The sequence below is a fragment of the Fukomys damarensis genome, unplaced genomic scaffold, assembly GCF_012274545.1.
Source record: "Fukomys damarensis isolate Sample0158 unplaced genomic scaffold, DMR_v1.0_HiC HiC_scaffold_25, whole genome shotgun sequence".
NCBI classification, from domain to species: domain Eukaryota; kingdom Metazoa; phylum Chordata; class Mammalia; order Rodentia; family Bathyergidae; genus Fukomys; species Fukomys damarensis.
The window spans coordinates 31,538,357-31,560,431 of record NW_022900937.1 but is presented as its reverse complement, the minus strand read 5'-3'; the positions used below and the strand labels follow the sequence as shown (position 1 = coordinate 31,560,431).

At 47.1% G+C, this 22,075-nt stretch overlaps 1 long non-coding RNA gene across 2 annotated transcripts; it reads left to right on the top strand.

Moving 5' to 3' along the window:
* The first annotated feature begins 6,432 nt into the window (after window positions 1–6,432).
* On the top strand, window positions 6,433–10,943 carry LOC104865515. 2 transcript variants are annotated; one of them, XR_781183.1, is made up of 2 exons: window positions 6,433–6,477; window positions 7,173–10,943. It is a non-coding gene; the product is annotated as an uncharacterized LOC104865515 (long non-coding RNA). The 2 variants fall into 2 exon arrangements; XR_781182.1 differs by having other exon boundaries at window positions 6,435–6,477; window positions 6,763–10,943.
* The last annotated feature ends 11,132 nt before the right edge of the window (window positions 10,944–22,075 follow it).

Sequence of the window (22,075 nt, the reverse complement as noted above, 5' to 3'; positions counted from 1 at the left end):
GGAGGAGGGGGAGGGGGAGGAGGCAGGGAGTAAACCAAGCAGAAGCTGCCTTTAGTCTGTGGAGAGAACAGGGTGTTCCCTTAGCTATCCGGCTGTTCTCAGGCCCTCAGGGACTTTCTTTTTCCTCGCCTGGGGATTGCACGGAACTGTTGCCTTGGCCAGGACCCAGGCTATGGTAAAAGGGAGGAATAGGCATCATGTTAGAGTCAGGGAAATATTTATATAAATTATTATGCTTTAGTAGATTGCTTGAATATCAAATAAGGTGGGAAACTAGCATCAAAAAAGAAAAGCTTATTTAACTCATGTTAGTTTTATTCAGTTTTAGTTGGCATTTATTTTCTAAAAACAGTATTTTTTTCTAATGTATTCGCTTTTTTTTTTTTACTTTTAGAATTTTCTTTATTAGAGAAATTTGGATTTTCTTCCAAGGCAGCAAGTTTAATTAACAGGCATTTCCTTAATTCTGCAAGTTCTTATTGCAGTTTGAATTATGAGTCTTTATAAACAAATGTTGTAAGAGGCAGAAAGAAAGATGTGTGTGAGCCCAGTATTCAGTGTGAAACCAGGACTGTACAGTATCGGTACTTGACTCTGAGTGTCCATGTTTGTATTAATGGAAAACAAGAAGCCTTGGGCTACTTTTTAAATTTTTTTTCTGATTATCATTTAGAAGAATGTTGAAGTTAGGGCTTGCTTTGCTTAAGGTTTTTAGGAACTTGCTTGATATTTATTTGTAGCTGCATTGCATTTCATTAACTGTCACACATATTTTCTGGGCAGTGTTTTATATGTCCTATCAGCTCCTATGTCCCCAATATTTGGGCTCTTGGTGGACGAAGCAGGGAAGAGCATCATCTGGGTTCTGTGTGCAGTAACCACCACGATGCTGGCCTTCACAATGTGGAGCCCTGGGGTTGCAATGGTAATGTCTGTCGTGACACCCAAGGGGCCAGGGCTTCAGCAAGGACTAAGTCCGCTCTCAGGAGGTGTAGTCATTCCATTCAGGTGGCAGTGCTTTGACAGTGGGGAAACAGTGACTTCATTTCAATTTCAGCAAAAAATTACTATGAATTATTAATCCATAAAATTTCTTGAATTTCATTTGCCTTATTTTAGGGTAACCTCAGTGCTGAAGTAGAATTTGAAATAAAATAGCCTTAGGAAAGCCAGGATGCTAATTCTTTTTATTTTTCTGAAGTTCATTGAAAAGCCCTTCTTGCAGAAAATCGATTGGCCCAATATCCATTTGCTTGTCTTGGAGTCTGAGTAGGTAAAAAAAAAATTGATAATAAATTCACAAAGTCTTATTCTTCAGAATGTCATCTTTAAGACCATAAGCCGAAGTGCTGCATTCTTTGCCTATTAATAAAAGAGCATCTTGAACATAACTGTTTATGCACGTGGTGAGACTTTCTGGAGAATTCTTCTTCGAGGGACAGTCCAGGTTCTGGAGTAGAAGTGCTACAGCACAGGCTTAGTGCAGTTAACATCGTGGTTTCTCCAGTAACTTCCTACGTACCTTCACCAGGAACACGCAGATGTGTCTCTTTTCCTTGCCAGTGTTGGGCACAGACATTCTTTAAATATTTGCTGATCTGATAGCTGTCAGTAATACTTACTCAGACTTAAATCATCTAAGTGTTTTTTTTTTAATGAAAAAATAACACCATTAGATGTTGTTTGACAACCAGTAGTGGTGGTAGTGGGTTCTCTGCTCTGCTTTTCAGTTGAGTTGATGACCCAGAGGTAAGAGAATAGACTACTGGCGTGTTTCCTTGATTGTTTAATTTATTATCCTTAATAAATAATAGAAGGGCCGGGGATTTGACTCAGTGGTTCCGCTGTCCGCTTTGCAAGTGCAAGGGCCTGAGTTTGATTCCCGGTACCCACCCCCCAAATAATAATAATGGAAAATTGGCTTTCTCAAAACATTCATAAGAACTTTTTGCAAATTAACTTTTTCTTGTTTGGTCTTTGCGTTTGGGGCCTCAACTTGTTATATATGCATGTGATATGATAATATGATGACAGATAACAGTGTGCACCTTGTCGTGAGAAGGGCAGTCTTTTTTAAAATTGAGTTTGTTGGTACATTTTAGGTATACAGTACAGTTGTGTTCATTAATCTTGCACCTTTACATGACAGGTCTTGGTTCTCATGTTTTCCCCTTGTCCCTGCCCTCCCTTCACCCCCTCCTCCCCTCCCCATTTACAAACACTTTATGTCCATCTTTTCATTTTCTCACATTTTTTCTTTTCCCTTATTACCTCTCCCCTACTGAGAAGGGTAGTCTTAATAGAGAGGCCAAGACTTTTTTTTGGTATATTTTGAATATGAGTATCAATCTAGTCACAATAAAATTTGCTTACATTTTTATATTTTAGTTAATTATGTTCATTTTATTAATCTGCATTGATTAGTGATTAAAATCACCTTTTGGCTAATATGAAACTTTGACCTTTCCGGCTTGCTCTCTGTAGTGTCTCCTGGTACTCTCCTATTCATTGCTTGCCTGTGCCTTGTAGCCAAGGGTGGCATTTTTAGTTCCTGAACATCAACTGGGAACTGCATATGGCTTGTAAGTATAGTATTTATATGGTGGATCATAAATATTTTCCAGTCTCCTGAATCTAGCTATCTATCTTCAGGTTTCCGGGACAGCTACGAACCCAGTGATATCTTGAAAAGTCAGTTAATCTCTTCTGGGTACTCCTGTGACAACACAAGCTCTAGGCCTCCCTGAGAGAGCTAGAGTAGGCTTATCTCTAAGAGGTAATTGCTGATGCTACTGTTCCCTACCCATGTGTCCGAGGACTTCCTGGTGAGAAATTGAGTCCCTCCCTGACTCGGAGAGGCAGCTGCACCTGAGGGTGATATCCACATAGTCTTTCTTTCATTCAGCAGTATTAGGTATTGAGTGCTGATTTCACGTAGAAAGCAAGTTCTCTTACCTTCGAGCAGACAGTCTAGGAGCAGAAATAGTCGGAAGATAAGAAATAAAACCCGTCTCAAGCTATCTCTGTTTAAAACATCTCAATGCTAGTAAATATACTAAGATGTGTAGTGAAGTGTTAATTTCTATATGAGGACTTTTGAAAATGAAATGTGCTTTTTGTACTTTTTAAATTGCAGCATGCAGTCCATTCAAAATCTTGGGTTAGCAGTCATTTCCATTATTGCTGGCATGATATTGGATACTCGGGGATATTTGTTTTAGAAGTTTTCTTCATTGCCTGTGTTTCTGGCGAGTATGCCATGTTAGCAGCATTTAGTTTCTTTTAACATAGCTTGATGGTCTCATTTTTACTATTAGGTTTGAATTGTCATTGTCCTCCCCTTTTCTCCAAGACATATCACTAAGGCATAATTACTTAGATTTGCCTGATTCTTAGTCTCTGTGTCAGACAGCTGGTGTCTTTATGGTCAGCTCACTGAAGATTCAAACATTTTTTTCAGGAGATTTATATTGGCAAAGGCAGCCGTAGGATCATCTTATGCTCTGTGTTAAATATTTATGCTTTTAAGAAAATTTCCTCTTAACAAGTGAAACAATTTGGAGAGTCCTGACTATGTCCGCAGTGTGAACGTGTAGAGATCAGTGTAGTTTAGGTGTGACTACTTATGCTTTATTCATTGCTTTTATTTGTAGTCTGTTATTTAATTTTTAGCTGTGCTTTGGTTAAAAATAGGAGGTACTGGGAAATTGTCGAACTAAAAATAAATCAGCATTTATTTTGTAGAGAATCTTTAAATTGTGCTATATCTGAAAATATATTCTCCTGTAACAATCAAAATTATCTTCATTAGTTTTTTTAAAATAAACTACAGCAATAATTTTTACAAGTTTTGTTTGCCTTTGTAAGGAGAAGACTGTATACTTGAAGTGTGGTATTTGCAGATCATTGCTTATGATGAATACCCTTGAATTCATTTTAATATTTCTTAACTTTAGAAGTAAGCCATCAAGTTTAGAAAATAAGTCTTTTTTTTTTTTTTTTTTTTGGTATGGGGGACTGCACTCAGTACCTTGTACTTGTGAGGCAGGAGCAATGCCACTGAGCTAAATCCCCGGCCCTATTCATTTGTTTTTAAATGTGGATCATTTAAGAATTCAGAACATTAGGTCATGAAATGTTATTTTGTGTGTGTTTATTTTTCTCATTGAGTTTATTGGTACATTTTAGGTATGCAGTAAAGTTACATTCATCACTGGGAGGGCTGGGGATTTAGCTCAGTGGTTCTGGTGCCCGCCTTACAAGCACAAGGGCTGAGTTTGATCCCCGGTACCAAAAAAAAAAAAAAAGAAGAAAAGAAAAGAAGACATTCCTCATTGGGATCTTGTACCTTTACATGACAGCTCTTGGTTCTCATTTTTCCCCTTATCCCTGCCCTCCCTTCACCCCCTCCTCCCTTCTCTACTTACAAATACTTTATTTCTATTTTTCATTTTCTCATGTTTTTTTTTCTTTTCCCTTATTACCTTTCCCCTACCCTTCCCACTTTTCCTACACCTTTAGCCCTTTTCTTCCTATTTCACATTGTCAATTATATTTTTAGGATCTTATGTACCATTATAGTTTTTCACACCAGCGAAATTATTTGGTATTTATACATGTGTGACTTATTTATTTCACCTAGGAGTATATCCTCAATATGTTTTTGTCTTTTTTTTGGTGCAACATGCAACATGAAGATTAATTTCAGTCCATAGTTTAGCATATATTTCTGTCAAACAAAACACTATGCCATTTAAAAATACTTTTTGTGGGCCTGGGGTTTAGCTCAATGGTGCCACTGCCTGCCTCTTGCAAAGGCAAGGTCCCGAGTTCCATCCCTGGTACAAACAAAGAAACAAAGAAACAAACAAAAACTTTATGCCAGATTAATTTAAAGTAAATTAAACAGTGTGCCTCACTTGGTAAGGGAAAAGCCAAGCACTGACATTGCAGATCTTTACTGCCTGTGGCGCGATGAGAGTCTAATAACTATGTTTTAATGTTTGGTTATTCATTTGTACAGTGGACATGGTACTTTTAGAATTAAAATCCCCAGAGGACTACTGTTCATGTCTGGTCTTTTGTTATTATGTGGTCATTACTGTTGATACCAGAAAACTCCCTAAGATGATCAAAAGTAATCAGCTGACAGGAAGTACTGCTCTTCCCTGGTTTCTCAGTAGTCTCTCAGGACTACTGTTTAGAGTTTTATAGAATCATAAACTTCAGTCAAGTAGTCAGCAGGAGTTTAGTGCTTGAAAGACCAGCACTTAGGGAGGAAGAGAGGTGGGGATCCCTGTGGGCAGTGGTCACCCTTGCTCTGCAGCCTATAGGAGTCTCAGCCTCTGTTTCTGACCCTCTGGTTCCTGGGCTGAGGAGCAGCCATTTCTCATGGAGAAAAGGGTGTAACTTATTTCTAGTGATTTGGGAAATAAAATAATGTGAATAGTATTAGGTATAATTGCCAGTTAATAAAGGTTTGTTTTTTGTCTAAACTTCATAATTATGATAACAGGAGCAATTGAGAAGAAATATATATTTTTAAAAAGCTCCGTGTGTTTTTTTAAAAATTCTTGGTGGCACTTTTATCTGTGGTCTTACTTTATTTGGTAAATCGTGCCTGGGGTAAGTTTTGATATTTTCCTCTTAAGCTCCGTTTTGTTGCTCTCTGTTTGCCTCTTTGAGGGCTAGTATCATGTAACAGTGTCTTTCCATTCATAATGAAAGAAACACATTTGATGACAAAATGTGGAATTAGTATCCTAAAACTTCATATTTATTGAAATTACTTTGTCTTCTGGCCAAGTCAGCTTGAGGTTTGTAATATAAAATTTTAGATGTTATTACTATATTAGCATAAGGAAATACACCATTTAAAAAATAAGCTGACTTAAAATGTGAGCTTGTTTTTGGGGAGTGCAGCACTGGGGATTGAACCCAGAGACTTTCCACTGGATCACATCCTCAAGTCTTTTTTAATTTTTTTAATTGTATAGCACTTCTCTATCAATTGTCTTTGGGGGGAAATGATTATGATAGGTATCTCCTGTCGGCTTCACTGGCATTAATGTGCCACCACGTTTCCTAAACAGAGCATTACATTACTCTAATGTCAACGAAGTTGTAGCATCACTCTGAGACCAGCAAGAATTTAAAGCAAAAGAAATTGGATATGTTGAGTGTAGACACCATGAGAGCTCTAAAACAAAAGGTATAACACAAAGGAAAAGGATTTTGGATCATCGGATGGATTGATTCTCATTTCTAAACACTTGTGCGTTAATCTCCACAACCCACACAAGCCAGAAATTTTGTAATCTTTTCTGTTAAAAGAAAAGGTCCTAATGGTCACCAGTAAGGGGGCCCTGGTGGGTGTGGCCAGCTCTGGATTGGCCCGTTGATTCTGTGACATCACATAACTGTCATAACTGCCATAACTGCCTGTGCACCAGTTAGCTATATAAGGCCGTGCCTCAGGTGGGTCTGTTGGGGGTGGAAGGAGACTATTGAGAGAGAGTTGAGTGGAGATTGTTATTGGAGATTTGGTGATTGATTTGGTGCTATGGGGAGTGTAGGACATGGTAACTCTGTGCCAAGCAGTGTTCCTGGTGAGTGTAGTGAGGGACTTTTGGATTAGGGTGCTTACTTGATATTTCCACAGTGGGTAACCATTGCTTTAGCCATTACCTGAGTCCTTCCAGTTAATTTTAAGTATAATTAAGAAAATGACTGCATCTCTCTTATTCTCTGCTGTATCTCTAGTACTTACTGCAGGGCCCAGTACTTAGAAGATTCTAAATAAAAGCCTACTGAGTGAATGAATATATTGAATAACTGAACTGATGTTGCTTGGAAATAAGACCACTTTGACCGTTTCAAGTAGCAGATATTGCAAGGTGGCACCATCTTATCCTCTAACTCTTCTACTGAAATAAAGCAGGAATTATAGATCAAGCTTTTCTTCTTTTGTGGGTGGGGGAAAACCCAGGAATGATTCAAATAATTATTAATAGTTGGCCTGAAGTGGTTTTGTATTTACTTCAGTACAAGAGTAATGGACCCACAGTTGCAACATGGCAGCAGAATGCTTCCGTATGAACGATTAGATAACACTGAGATATGTTCCTCCTTTGCCTAAAATGACATTATGGATTGCTGCTTCTTTCGCTTAGATGTTAGGAGCGAGATGATCACTGTCACGGAAACCCTGTGTACTACTTCTCCACTGTTACAAGGGTTCCTTTTAAAGTTTCCTCAGTGTGAACCCCTGGGTAAAGACCATCCTCCATCACCGTGAGCCCTATCCAAGAGTCAGACCTGAGCCAATTTAGACTGTAGACCAACGGAAGGAACAAGTTAAAGTCCGATCTGCAAAGCAGTTCTCCAGTTCCCAACCACATACGTGTTGAAGGAGCTTACAAAAAGCAACTTCTGAACACCTACGGCACGAGTGACAACCGAGTAGATGTTACTTCCCGTGTTTCTTTACTGCTTTTGCCTGACCTCCCACAGGTGCTTTTGTTACCTCATTCTCAATTCCGAGCTTTCTTCCTGCTCGGGTAGCTCAACAACAGAGACTGTCAATCCGGTTGATTATTTTATGTGTCCGCTGTGTTGTTGTATGAACCTGAAACATGCACTGGGGCAGTTTGTAATGATTCCCAGGAATCGACTGTATATATCCCTTCAACTCTCACTTGGTGGCATTGAGTTTTTACATTAGAGAAATCGGTGAAGGCTACAGATTGGAGCCTTTCCTCCAGTTGTTAAATATTTACTAGCATATCACTTAATTAACATATTAACATTATTTCCTCTCCCCTTGACCAAAGGAGTGATGGTTCTACCTTAATTCAAAGAATGACTCACCAACAAAGACTTTGAAGCCACATATTTACAAAGCAAATACCTTCCCCTCATTTTCCTGCTGAAACTCTTTTTCTTTCTTTTTCTTGTACCAGGGATTGAACTCAGGACCTTGCACTTGTGAGGCTGGCAGCAGAACAATTGAGCTAAATCCCTAGCCCTATACTCGGGTTTTTCCACAGCTTTCAGGCCATAGCTCTATTCTTAACAACACACCCCACAGTTCGTTACAACAAGCTAAAATCAAATTAGAATGACTGAGCAATTTTTGGTTAATTTATTTCAACCAGTTAAGAGATAACAGGATGATCTTAATTCCCCTAATCAAAAGACACTGGCAGACTCAGCTGGAGTGGCTCCCACCATGCAATCAGCCATCGGAGGATCAGTGTGGCCTCTGCATACTCCTGTACTGCTGACAGCATGGCCGAGTCTAGGCTTCTACATGGTGACCAGGGGAACAGCAGTGTCCCAGTCCTCAGAACAGGCAAGGCTGCCTCTCTTCACCTGTGCTCACTGTCCTGGAAGCAACTCCTCTGTGGCTCCATGGTGGAAACCCTCAAATGGACATGCGAGGAGATGAGCAGAGAGGAGCTGTGTACCATGGAGGACTGTGGGATAAAGTCACGGCTCTGCTCAACTAACCCCACCCTCACCCAGTCAGGAGGCTGTGGTCTGAGGGCTCCAAGGTGCTGGGCACTCCTCTCTGGTCTTAGGGGAGCCCCTCCTGCTGCTCCTCCATCTTCCTCCCACTGAATCCTAGCTCTGGACTCAAGCACAGCCTTCTGTGCTGTGCACCCTCCTCCCTCCCTCCCACAGGAAACACAGGTGTCCTGGACACCCTTTTCCCTCTAGCTCCCTTGAGGGGGCTGCAGGGTGACTCACCATGGCTTCTTCCCATGTGGCTGGTCTGCCATGGGTAGGACGTCCACATCCACAGTCGCTCTCATGGCTTTTTACTAAAACGGCAAGGACTCATATGAAATGGACACTCGTGTGAAAATATACCAGGCATTATTGTTGGCTGTGGTCACCACCACCCTATGCTACAGGAGACCCGACAGCAAGTCCTCATGTCTATCTGAGACTCTTCCCTCTGGCCACAACTCCTCCATCCCTCTCCCCTCTCCGCCTCACTTGAGTTCTACCCTGACCATTAAAGGTGACATCATCAGGATACAGCTCACTCAGAAAGCACCCGGACCACCCAGCCTCCTTGAGGGTTGAGGGTTCTCTGGGATTCTGCTGGGTGCTACTTATAATGGGGCCACTGCGTTTGGCGGTGCCCACAGGGTGGCAGGCAGCAGCAGCACAGGGCCCATAGGCAGCCTGTGATGCTCCTCTTGAGAGCCTTCCAGTATCGGATGCCTGCTGTTGGCAGGGGCAGAGGTGGTTCTGGAGCGAGAGCGCAGAGCTCCAAGGCCTGGCTGGCGGGACACACTGGAAATGGCAGGGTCAGGCTGGCAGGATACGCTGGGAGTGGCAGGGCCAGGGTGGGGGGACAGGCTGGGAGCGGCAGGGACAGGGTTGGGGGACCGTCTGGGAGCAGCAGGGCCAGGCTGGGGGGACGGGCTGGGAGTTGGGATCCTCTGGGTGGTCATGGGTGGCTGGGAGCCTCTGCCACCCTGTTCTCCTCGAGGTTTCAGTCCAGGGAATAAGCAGCCAGTACAGGGGACAGGCTCGCTGGCCATTCCAAGGATGTGAGGTGAGAGTGCAGGACTTTTCGGATACCATGATCACTTTCTGTGCAATCTCTTGCTTAGGCCCCTGGCAGGCCTGGCTCTGTATCAACAGGAAGGTTGCCATGCCGTGATTATAGTCCTTCTTTCTCAGAGTGTCCATCACCGTTAGAAGGTCAAAACCCATCCCGGACATATGGCTTAGAATTGCTCTTTGCGAGCACAGGGAGCGGCTTCGGAGGTCGGGGCAGCCGGACACCCTGGATCCACTGGTGCTCCAGCACCTTCTGTGCTGTTGGCTGCATGCTGTGGTCCCGGGTTGTGAGCTTTCTGATGAAGTGTTTGGTATTTAGAGATGAAGTCCGGGTAAGAGATAAGACAATGCCATAAATGATAATCTCCATTATCTTGGATAGATCCCCGTGACAGAGACGTGTCCCAGTGACCATCTCGTACAGGATCACACCCATTGCCCAGCTATCGAGGGAAGGGCCTTCATGTTCTGGGACAAAGTTCTTTCTGGGGCATAGTATACCCGCGTGCCACCAACCACAGACGCCTCCTGCCCGTGTGGCGTTGGCCAACAAAGCTCTGGCACCAGCAGGGCCCTGGATTTGTGCAGAGCTGGGCAGAGCTAGAGCCATGGGGAGCCTGGGCCCCAGAGGGACAGATCGGGGTACAGGTGAGCAGGGGAGGGGAGGGGAAGAGCAGGGGGAGAAGGGGAGGGGGCGGGAGGAGGCAGGCAGTAAACGAAGCAGAAGCTGTCTTTAGACTTTGGAGGAGAACAGTGTGTTCCCCTAGCGATCTGGCCGTTCTCAGGCCCTCAGGGACTTTCTTTTTCCTCGCCTGGGGATTGCACCGAACTGTTGCCTTGGCCAGGACCCAGGCTGTGGTCATGGGACCAGTCGGGGCCCAGGAGTCTACAGGCCAGGGCTTGCACCCTGGCCTGGACTCAGTTGGCCCATCTGTAGGTGCGGCTGAGAGACCCAGGATATAGGGTGCATGAGTAGCATCTCGTTAATTCTGCCGCTGTAAGGATCAGGGGAAGTGGAGACCCCCGCAGCAGGTCCCACCCTCCTGCGAGGCACCACAGCACCAGCCGAAGGTTAAAGGACAGGCAGAGGGAGACATGGTGACGCTGAGTCAGGTCCTGGACAGTGCTGCTGATGGCAGCAAAGACAGAGCCCCCCAAGCACATCTGGCATTTACTGAATACAATCACAAGAAGGAATCGGAAGCTGGGGAGCTGTAAATTCACCTAGTGAATTACTGCCCAACACCTGGCGTGGGGCGCCAGACAGGGCTGTGAGGGGGTTGCACTGCTTATCTTGGGAGGATGGAAGAGACCAGTACTGGGACCAGGTGCAATTAGCAAGCGACCCACAAGGTCAGTGAGAAGCACGAATTCAGGGGAGAGGATTGCAACGGGATCACGCTGACCTCAGCTGCACGTAACTCAGCAGGGCCTGGCCACGTCACAGGCCCGACTTAGGTCCTGGTGACAGTCCCTAGCAGAGGAGCAACACTGGCCCAACTCTGCTGGCTGCCAGGCCTGTTTGAGTCACACGGGGCTTCCGTCTGACTTCTGATGTAAAACAGCACATAGGGACCAGGGAAGGCAAGGGGCACGTGCTGCTCATAGCCCGCAGTACTGGGCAGGGACGCCAGGTACGTGCCGCTACTCTGAGCAGAGGTGGCCGGGACTACAGGTTGGTCTGTAACGGCGACAAGAAATCAAAGCCATTTGCACTCAGACATTTGACTTTACACTGTCAGGGGCCCCTCGTCACCTGTGGGGTTTAGCCCTGGTTTAGGTCAGCATTCAAGGCCTCACCTAGTCCTTTAGGAATAGCAGGATGGGGGAGGCTGCGTGGCACCTCCAGTCCTGGCATCAGTTCACCAGGTGGACTGCGTTTGCGTCACCCAGCAGAGGCCTTGGACGGTGGCGGGTAGTGCCTCGGGAACCTCAGGGACCTCACGACAGTGAGGCCTTTGCACGACAGTGGTCAGGAGCAGAAAGGCCAACTCGGGGAAGGCTGTCGTCTTTGCTGGCTGCCCCATGCTGTCTTTACTGTCACAAAGAGACTCTCAGAGAGCCTGCCACCTCGGGGAGCGAGTGTGAGGGGCCAGGGGAGGACAGAGAGCGGCCAGGAAGCCCCACTTCTCCGTTCCTCCTGGCAAGCGTCCAGGTAAGCGGGGAGCCCGCAGCGCCCACTCCGCCCCTGCACACAGGAACGCTGCCACGGTCCTGGAAGCCCACAGCCCGCTGTGAGGACTTTCACTGGGGACAAGACTTAGGGCGCAAAGCTGAGCACCCCTGAATAAGCTCAAGGGCAGAGAGGTAACTTATTAGATAAGCGTCTATGAGTCCCCCTCAAAGCCCACCCCCTCTTTGAACGCACTCACCCATCATCCTTGCCACTTTCTGAGGTGATAAAAAAATATAGTAAATGTTGCCGCTGAGCGTCACCCAGCGGAAAGGCAGCTCATACAACAGGACGCTGTGTCCTCGTCCACCTTAGTCACCGGCTCTGGCACCGGGTGACTTCTGGCTCCTCCCCAGAGTCGCAGTGATCATGAAAGGGACACGTTTTCAATCCATTCAGGACATTGAGGCAGCCAGGACAGTGCAGCTGAAGACCCTTGGGAAAGAGGACTCCAGGAGACACGATAGGTAGAACTCTCGAAGACACTGGTCTAGGCAAAGACTTTACGAACAGAACCCCACCTTCACAGGAAACGTTACAAGTCGGAAAGAAAAGAAAAGAACTTGGCAAGTCCAAAGTGTCTTCACCTGATTTGACCTGGGCAGAAATGGAGTTTATTAATAGCCATGTGACCGACACCTCACAGGGGACAGGGACGCGGGTTGGGGTTGGGTTTCTGCTTTTCTCAGTTAGAAAGGCCCAAGCCTGTGAGGCTGCTCTTGCCTCAGAGCCCAGCTGGAGTTTCTTGCCCTGAGCCCCAGCAGTGGAAATCACAGTTTGCAAACCAGAGCGATTCCCAAGCTCTCAGTGTTTTCCACATGATAAATGTCCAGGTTTACAATTGTAGGTGCTGAGCACCCTAGATGTCTCTAGTGGCCACTGGCCATACAGAATGTGTCCTATCTGCCCTCACAAGAGCGGTGCGTGGGTGCCTGCCTCAGTTTACGCAGAGGAGCATGGAGAGGCACTGGCTCTCACTTCGGCAGTCACTTTCTTTGGGAATCTTCTTGTCTAACCTTTGAGACCAAATGAACCCACCTTTCCTTCCGCCTCTTGGGTCAAAGCCCCAGTGCCCTGCTCAGAATTTGTTTTCCCTGCTGGATTACGAACTTCAGGAGGGCAGAAATTGCTCATGTTCCAGTGAGGAGGCATAAACCTTTGTATTCTATCACAAGTCAAGGTGTCTATACTAAGCTAAGGTGTTGTGACCATTGAGCTTGACTGTGTCACCTTCACTGCCTTAGCAGCCGCTCTGGGAAGAGAGGATCACACTGCTGTGCGCGCCTGGGTGGTCTTGGAGGGTGACCTTAGGGTCTGTATCTGGTGCCTCCCCTTCTTTCCTGCCACTGTCCCCTTATTCTGCATCCCGGCCTCCATGAACTGAGCAGCTCCATGAACTTTGCTCCCCACACCCTCCCCCATGATGCTCCTGCCTCGGAGCAGCCGACCATGGACTGAATCCCCTGAAACTGTGATCAGACCCACCCTCTCCTCCTTTAGGCCGTGAGTATCGGATGTTGCATCCCAGCAAGTGAAGAGCTAAGTGACAAAAGGGCGCCGTGTATTTCAGAACAGCTGGAGAGAGGATTCTCCTGCTGCTTTAACATCCTTGCCCCGACCTTGTTCTCTGTTCCCCACTCCAAGGATGCTGCTGCAGAGACACCTCAGGTTTCATGTTTTTGCTGTCACCTCAGCGGGGTTCCAAGCACTGCCAAGATGCGGCCTCCTAGTGACACTGGGGAGATGTCCCACCTGTGGTCTCCTGAGGTGGCCCTCAGTGTGGACTACTTGTGGTGTCCTCACGAAGGCCCCTCCAGCCCCTGCCATGCCCTGCGTCTGAAGTAAGACTGGAAGAATGACTCATGATGCTGTCTTGACCATGAGCCCCAAACCGGTTTTTTTATCCTAACCAGCATTGAAGAAATGGCTAGAGAGGGAAGAGCAGAATGAGGGGTGGCAGTGCACGCCCGTCATCCCAACAAACTGGGAGGCTGAGGCAGGAGGGTCACAAGTTTGAGTTTAGCCTGGGCAACTTCATGAAGGAAATTCCTTCAAGGGAGACCCTGCCTCAAAATAAAACATAAAGGGGGCTAGTGAAGTAGCTCGGTGTGGAGGCCCTGGGTTTGGTCTCAAGCATCACAACAAAAAGCCCTGGTTCTACTCCTAGAAATATTCATTTGAGTGGACCCAGAACAGGTGGTGCTGGTGGATTCTTAGCTGACCCTGGCTGGCCCTAGGGTTGGTGCCTTAAGGCCTTAGGTGCGATGACTGTGAAAATGTCCATCACACCATGTGCACACTTAGTAAGTGCCCACCAGACACCCCCCTCCTTTCCTCCTTCCTTTCCTTTCCCACACTTCCTCCTCCCCAGCCTCCCTCCTTGGCACCAGGGCTCTGTCAGTGGCCCAGCTTGGATCGCAGAGAGAAATCCTCCTGCCTCAGCCTCCTGCATGCTGGGATGACAGGTGTGCACCACCACACCCAGGAACAGAGGAAAACTTTAGAGAAAAATTCATTTAAATTGCTTTGCAGTAGATGTTTTCTTTTGATTGAAGTGGCCAGAAAGGGTGAGACAGAACTCAGTTTTCACTTAAATCCACACCCACATGGGGTCTGTGACCTGGACCCTTTGTCTAAACCCCAGGATAAGAGGTCACAGGATCCTAGCCTTGCCTCTGAGGCTGTGAGGACGTGTTGAAGCCTCAAGAGATCCAGGCACACAGGAAATCAGCCAAAGTCAGTAAGAGATGCTATTGCGGAGTCCCCGCCCCGCCCCTCCTCTGGACTCGGGGTGACAATTGGTATCCAGTAGGGAGCGGCAGAGAACCAGAGAACTAGGTGCCCTGTGGATCCTTTATTTTCCAGTACTGAAGATTGAACCAGGGCCTTTGCATTGAGCTACCTCTACGGTCATTTTTAATTTTTTAAAACAGAGTTTCACTAAGTCATCGAATTTCCCAGGCTGGGCTCAAATTTTCTGTCCTCCTTCCTCAGCCTCCCAAAGTGCTTAGATGACAGGCCTGCGCCACCACCTACCAGATAGATGTCTGCCTAGAAAAATAAGAAAAGGCAGAGTTGGGTCCTCAGGGCCTGAGGAAAGCCAGCTAGGTGGTCGTTGTGTAGAAAGGGCTGGTCTCAGAATTACCCCAGTAATGTAGGTTTTCAAGACCTTGAATCCCACACTCAGTCCACGTGGAATATGATTCCCAGTGTTGAACTTCTGGCGTGGTTAGCAGCTCTAGTGCAGCCAGGCTGGGGAAACTGGTTGGAACTCTGGACTGACAGTGTAAGCCCGTGTGGTGCAGAATGGCCTGGTCAGCCCTGGCCTACTGAATCAGGGCTGAGTGGCGAGGATCTCTGGAGACTCCTGGGAGTTAGGTCAGGGGCCCAGTGTCCTTTCTGTCTGCTCTCCCCAGACACCTAACACTCAAACTTAGAGGGGCGGAAGGTTACTTGGGCTCCTGGCCAGCTACCTTGATGCAGAAGCCGTGGCAGATGGGGCCTGGCGGAGGAAAGCGCTCACCTCATGGTGGCTAGGAAGTAGAGCTCAGAGAAGAGTCAGAGAGGGAGAGGCAAGGACCAGAGAAGTCCCTGAGACCTAGCCCCTGTTAGCCCATGGAGAGGTGACTCCATGCAGGCCCCCCTCTGAGATTCATCAACACCCGACCATCCCAAGGGTAGACATCGCGTGTGACCCTTGCCACCCCTCTGAGTCTCAGCTTCCTCATCTTTCCTGGGATGACAACCATCCATGCTGTGTGTGGGTCTCCACGGTAGCTTCCGAGTCCTCGGTGGTGGTCCATGCATTTCCTGACACGTCTTTCTGATGGTGGCCTCGTGTGGTGGTGGGAACTCTCCACTTGGGCATGGAACGAGTGAACCTTTGAGCCAGTGGAGACATCAGGACTATGGGGCTCAAGTCACACAGCTGTGGGTGGAGAGGTTGAGGCCAGAGTCAGTGACGGGGCCAGTGGTCCGCCCTGCTGCACGGTCCCGGTGGAGGGGCTTGCGCGAGGCCTCTCCACAAAGCCCAGCACCTTCCTTGGTCTCTCCCAGCTGCTCCCAGCTCACTACCTGTGTGAGGCCCTTGGGCCCTTCAGCTCACAGCCACCTCTGTGCCCTCTGGGCTTCTGGAGCTCAGGGTGGCACTGTGACGCTGTCCCTTATATCTCCCTGTGAATCTTGTCTCTGTCCAGAGGCTCTGGGGATGAAGTGTGGTTATTAGAGCAGGGCCCAAACTCTAGGAAGACAGGACCATGGTTCTCAGTGGCCCTGTCTTTACTCCAGCCTAACGCGTAGCACAGAATGGGTGTGGATAACTTTTATACATCTGCTGTTTTAAAAATCTGCTGGGCATGGTGGCACAGGCCTTTACCCCAACACTCAGGGAGCTGAGGCAAGAGGATCTCAACAAGTTCAAGGCCAATCTGAGCCAACAGTGAGTTCAAAGCCAGCCTACACTATGTAGGGAGACCCTGTTGCAAAAATGAAAAACAGGGCCAGGGATTTAGCTCAGTGGTGCCACAGCCTGCCTCACAAGTGCAAGGTCCCAAGTTCAGTCCCTGGTACCAAAAAAAACAAAACAAACAAAACAAACAAAAAACAATACATAAAATACAAAAGGTGTGGAAAATAAGATAAACACCCAACACTATGACTGTAAAAACATGGTGATCCTCTTGCCTCAGCCTTGCCAATGCTCAGATTATAGATGTGCTCCGCCACTCCTGGTTTCTCCTAGGTGCTAAACCCAAAGTATAAATAAATCAAGGAGCAAAATAAAAGATAGACAATAGGAAGTAGGAAGGTGGTAGATCTTTAGCAATGGAAAGGAGACCGAGATAAAGGATGGAGAGGGTATTTAAAAAGAATAAAGAGCTGGGGGTTTAGCTCAGTGGTTCCAAGCACAAGGACCGGAGTTTGATCTCCAGTACAAAAAAAAAAAATTAAAAAGAACAAAGAAAATAACACCTTTCACAAAAGCATCCAAAAAAATGAAATAACTAGGAATCAATTTAATGAAAGAAGTAAAAGACCTCTACATTGAAAATTACAGTGTTGTGAAAAAGGAGAATTGAAGAGGATATGAGAAAATGGAAAGAGGAGCCTTGCTTTTAGGTAGGAAGAATCAATATACTGAAAATGGCCATACTTCCAAAAATTGTTATACAGATTTAATGCAATCCCGATTGAAATCTCAACAGCATATCTCACAGAATTAGAAAAAACCAGTCTTAAAATTCATTTAGAACTAGAAGAGACCTAGAATAAGCAAAGGCAATTCTGGGCAGCAAAGGCAAGTCAGGGGGCATCACAATCCCTGACTTGAAACTATACTACAAAAGCTTCAGTGATAAAAACAGCATGGTACTGGCAAAGGATCAGTGCGACAGATTAGAAGACACAGAAACAACTCCAAACACACTCAGCCACCTTATCTTTGAGAAAGGAGCCAAACCATGTCCCTGGAGGAAAGACAGCCTCTTTAATAATTGGTGCTGGAAAAAAATAGATTTTCACAGGGCTGAAGATTGAAACTAGACTCATATCTTTCACCGTGCACTACAACTAAAACTGAAATGCAAATATTAAAACAGAAACACTAAATCTGCTGGAAGATATAGTAGGTAGAACTCTCAATGACATTGGTGTAGGCAAAGACTTTATGAACAAAAACCCAATCTCACAGGAAATATCACAAAGAATCGATGACTGGGATCTCATTTTATTAAAAAGCTTCTGCACCCACAGAGTAAAGAGACAACCCACAGTGTGGGTAAAAATTTTTTGCCAGCTGTTCCTCAGACAAAGGACTAGTATCTAGAATATATAAAGAACTAAAAAACAGAGACACCTCAAATTTGAAGACCAAGTCCAAAAAATGAGCATCTGAGATGAACAGACACTTCTCAGATGGAGAAGTAGAAACAGCAAATAAATATATGAAAAAATGTTCAACACCATTGGGCATCTCAGAGATACAAATTAAAACAACACTGAGATTCCACCTCGGCCTAGAAAGAATGGTGGTTATCAAGAAATCAACTAATTTTAGGATTCCCTATTTTTAATGTTCATACAGAGATTTCTTTAACTGAAATACCGAATAGTTTCTCTGGTGTGAAAAGCTATAATAGTACACAGGATCCTAATGAGATAATTAATAATGTGAAATAGGAAGTAAAGGGCTAAAGGTGTGGGGAAAGTGGGAAGGGTGGGGGAAAGGTAATAAGGGAGAGGAAAAAAGTATGAGAAAATGAAAAAATGGAAATAAAGTGTTTGTAAATGGGGAAGGGAGGAGGGGGTGATGGGAGGGACAAGGGGAAAAAATGAGAATCAAGAGCTGTCATGTAAAGGTACAGGATTCCAATGATGAATGTAACTGTATTGTATACCTAGATTGTACCAATAAACTCAATAAAAAGGAAAAAAAAAGAAATCGAGTAATAACAAATGCTGGCAGGGCTGTGGGGAAAAAGGATCCCTTCTCCACTGTCAGTGTGAGTTTAGACTGGTGCAGCCACTGTGGAAATCAGTGTGGAGATTTTTCAAAAAACTAAAACTAGAGGTTCCATTTGACCCAGCTATTCCGTTCTTGGTATGTGGTGGTCCGGCCGTCACAACACGAACGTACCTGAGTTGGGGAGTGAGGATTGAGAAAGGACAGCACACTCAATAGTGTGGAGACAAGAGGTCCCATTTATTACACAGAAACAGCTCCTTTTTAAAGGCAAGCCAACAGGAAACATCAAGCAATATTAGGGAGGAGATCAAAGGTCAAATTTAACAAAGTCCTTGAGCCGGGCGTGGTGGTGCACGCCCGTAATCTCATAAAACTAGTCTGGATTGCAGTGAGCTCCAGGTCAACACCGGTAATCCCATAAACCCAGCCTGGATTACACAGTGAGCTCAGCCTGGATTACACAGAGAGCTCCAGGTCAGTCTCATCTGCGTAGCTGAGACCCTCATCTCAGAAAAGCCAAATAGAGTCATAGATTGTGTCAATGCCTCAATGGTAGAAGAGGTTACTTTTCCAATGTCAAATGCCAGCGGGCTCCCACATTGGTATCTTCCTGAAGTAATAAAAGGCATCATACCACAGTGATATATGGCCATCCAAGTTCGTAGCAGCAGTTTTTAATAACTACATCTTAGAAACAGCCCAAATGCCCATCAACCAACCAATGGATAGAGAAAATGTGATTTTTTTTATACAGTGGAATAGTACTATTCTGCTATAAAGAAGGATAAACTTGAGACATTTCTAGTTAAATGGATGCACCTCGAGACCATATTCTTCAGTGAAATAAACTGGACACACGTTTAAAACAGCACTGTTTATTTGCTGTGACAACCCAGAAGTATAAATAAAGACCAAAATAGATATTGGGAAATGGTTAAGAAAAAGTTCAAATGGGAAAGGGGGGACAGTGCATGGGGAGGGGAATGGAACGAAGGGACAAGAAAAAAAAGAAAATCGAAGGAAAATGGAAGCAAATCCTTTATATAGAGAGGGGAGGGGTTGAGGGGAGGAGGGCAATGGGAAAGAAAGAAGAGGCGGGAGGAGTCCTGTTCAGGGGCAGATTCCCTGTGGTGAGCATGATTAGGTAGATCTAAAATGCACCAATAAACATTTTGCTTCACAAAAAAGAATGCAGCTGTGCCTTGTGCCTGCCCTGACTGCGCATGGGATGCACTCCTTATACACTGTAAGTGCATACTAATAAAAACATTAAAAAGTGGCACTTAAAACGTAGCCAAAAAAAAAAAAATAGTGCTATTGGTCAGGAGACTTAAGTTCCTTGGCTTTAAAAAAAATGTTTACCGTTCCTTGGTAACATTGCTCAGGTTGGATTCTGGGCTGTGGTTGAATGACAAATCCCAACAGGCCGAGCTGAATGATGGAACTGTCCTTTATCAGGGACCCATGAGCCATCCCTGATCCCTGGGCCAAGCAGGCCTGCCAGGTGCTTCTGTGACGGAGCTCAGGCGGGAAGGAGGAAGCGCAGATCCCAGCCACCAGGTGACCTTGGCCACTGCCCCCGTGGGGGTCAGAACAGGGGGTGCTGGGCCTTCGGGACTGGCCGTGAGGGTAGAACTGGCCTGACTGGGGCTGGGCCAGTCTCTCTCTGGGTTTCCGGGACAAGCAGGAAGAGCCCAGGCTCCAGCATGGTGCCGGGAAGCCTGTTGGGAGCGGCTCCATCTTGGATTGGTCTGTGGGGGGCTCCTGTGGGACCCAGCACATGGGTCCAGACAGACAACCTCCTGCCTGTTTTAGCTGACCCTGCACGTGTGGGCTGGGCGGTCAGATTTATTCATAAAGCCTGTTCCAGGCTCTTTTCCACAGTGGACAAGGCCCCTCCCCTGCCCCGAGTCTGAGGCTGCTGGTTCTCGAACTTGCTTCCCAGGGCCGGGTGGGGTGTAATTCACGTCTGAGTCCTTGGCAGGAGGGGCTTGGGTTGGGACACTCAGGGGATGCAGAATAAATGGAAATTCACGCTCCTGATCGGCAGTCATGTATTGCTGCTACTGGGGCTGTGTTCTAAGTGGGGCTTTAGATGATTTTGTAGTTGCCTGAGTGAGCATCACAGGGTGTGTCCTTGGACCACTGTTACATTTCCATGATTATGTATCTGTCATCTACCTATCATCTATCCTCACCTCTAGACTTCAGGTATGTGTGGGTTAGGATCACAGAATATAGTGAATATTTAAATTGAAAATAGGAAGGTGAAAGACACTGCCACGAAGCCCCTCAAAATCATCCCCTGGCTTTGCACACACCCGTCCCATCATCCTCACCCCTTCCTGCAGCAGCTCTGGAGTCCTCTTTCCTGAGGGTCTTTAGCTGCGCTGTCCTGGCTGCCTCGATGTCCTGAGTAGATTGAAAACGTCTCCCTTTCGTGGTCACTGCAACTTTGGGGCAGAGCTGGAAGCTGCACAGTGTCAGATTCATGGGTCCTCCTGCCTCTCCTGCCCTCTCTCCTGGGGCTGCACTGACCGCAGGTGGCCTTGTTTTGTCTCAGACACCTGATGCTCCCGCAGAAGGGACCAGATTCCAGAGCTCAGTTCTTTGTGCTTACAGACCTCCGCAGGGCCAGGCTGCTGTGCTGGGCCTCCAGGCCTGCACCCCTCTGAGAACAAGATGGGCGTCACAGCAGGGGGAACAGCACCACAGGCTCAGATGTCCCTGGAAGCAGGGATTCCTTCATGGTCCTGGTGGCTGGTGCCCCAGGAGCCCACGGCTGTGGAAAGCTGGCAGGCGGCCAGCTTGCAGCCTCGGCTTCCCAGTCCTGACGCTGTGGCTTTCTGCAGTGCCAGTAGCTGTTACTCTGTCCTTTGCCCAGGTTCTTACTCTTCCTGTGTTCTCTGAGCCTCCTTTAGGTATCCTTCGCCTTTGGGGGAAAATGCATACAGGGAAAAAATTTACAGGTCCTTTTTTGTTTTGTTTGTTTGTTTGTTTATTTTTTGAGACAGTCTTGCTAAGTTGCCTTGAACTCATGGGGATCCTCCTGTCTCAGCCGCCTGAGTGCTGTGGATATAGGCTTGCGCCACAATGCCTGGCCTGGTGAGGGGTGTGGAGTCCCGGGGTGTGCTAGGGAAGGACAGCAGGGCAGGGAGGAAGCAGAGGCCAGGTCTGCTCGCCCAAGTGACACTGCTGACACCTGCCAGCCTCGAGAAGATGCTGAGAATCTGAGCGAGCTCGCAGGTTCCTGCTGGCCCTGGGCAGCTGTGTCGCCCCCTCATTCCGCCCTTCCAGTGTCCATCAGTGGACTGGGACACGAGTGTCCAGCGCTGAGGGCCGAGGCCCAGACCTGCTCTGGGGGAGCGCCTGGTCTCTCAGGGGCAGACGTGAACAGGAGCCAGCAGCAAGGGGCTGTGGGAGCTGCCGAGTCAGGTCAGACTCAGGAAGGAGACAGAGGCTGAAGAGGAGGACCGCGAGGGACAAAGGGGACAGAGCCATGTGCGCAGAAAGAGCTCATCTCTTGTGTGGCCCGGGGCACCTGGTAAGCCTCCGGGAAGCCAGGCTTCTTCAGCAACGGCGCCAACACCCATGGTGCTGAGAGCGAGTTGGGTGGGGCGCCCTGGCAGGGTCCATCCGCTTCAGCCTCCTGAGTGCTGGGACTGCGGGCAGTGGCTTGATGTTGACCACAGACCTCGCCCACCCAGGGCCGCCCACTCTGTGCCCTGGCCTCCCAGGTGGTTCTTCCGTCGCAGTGGCCGGCGTCACACGGTCACGCTCCTGAAAAGCACCCAGCAGCCCCGGCTCCCGGCCCGTCCTCAGTCGCCCCGCACAGCCTCTCCTAGGTCGGCTCCGCCCTC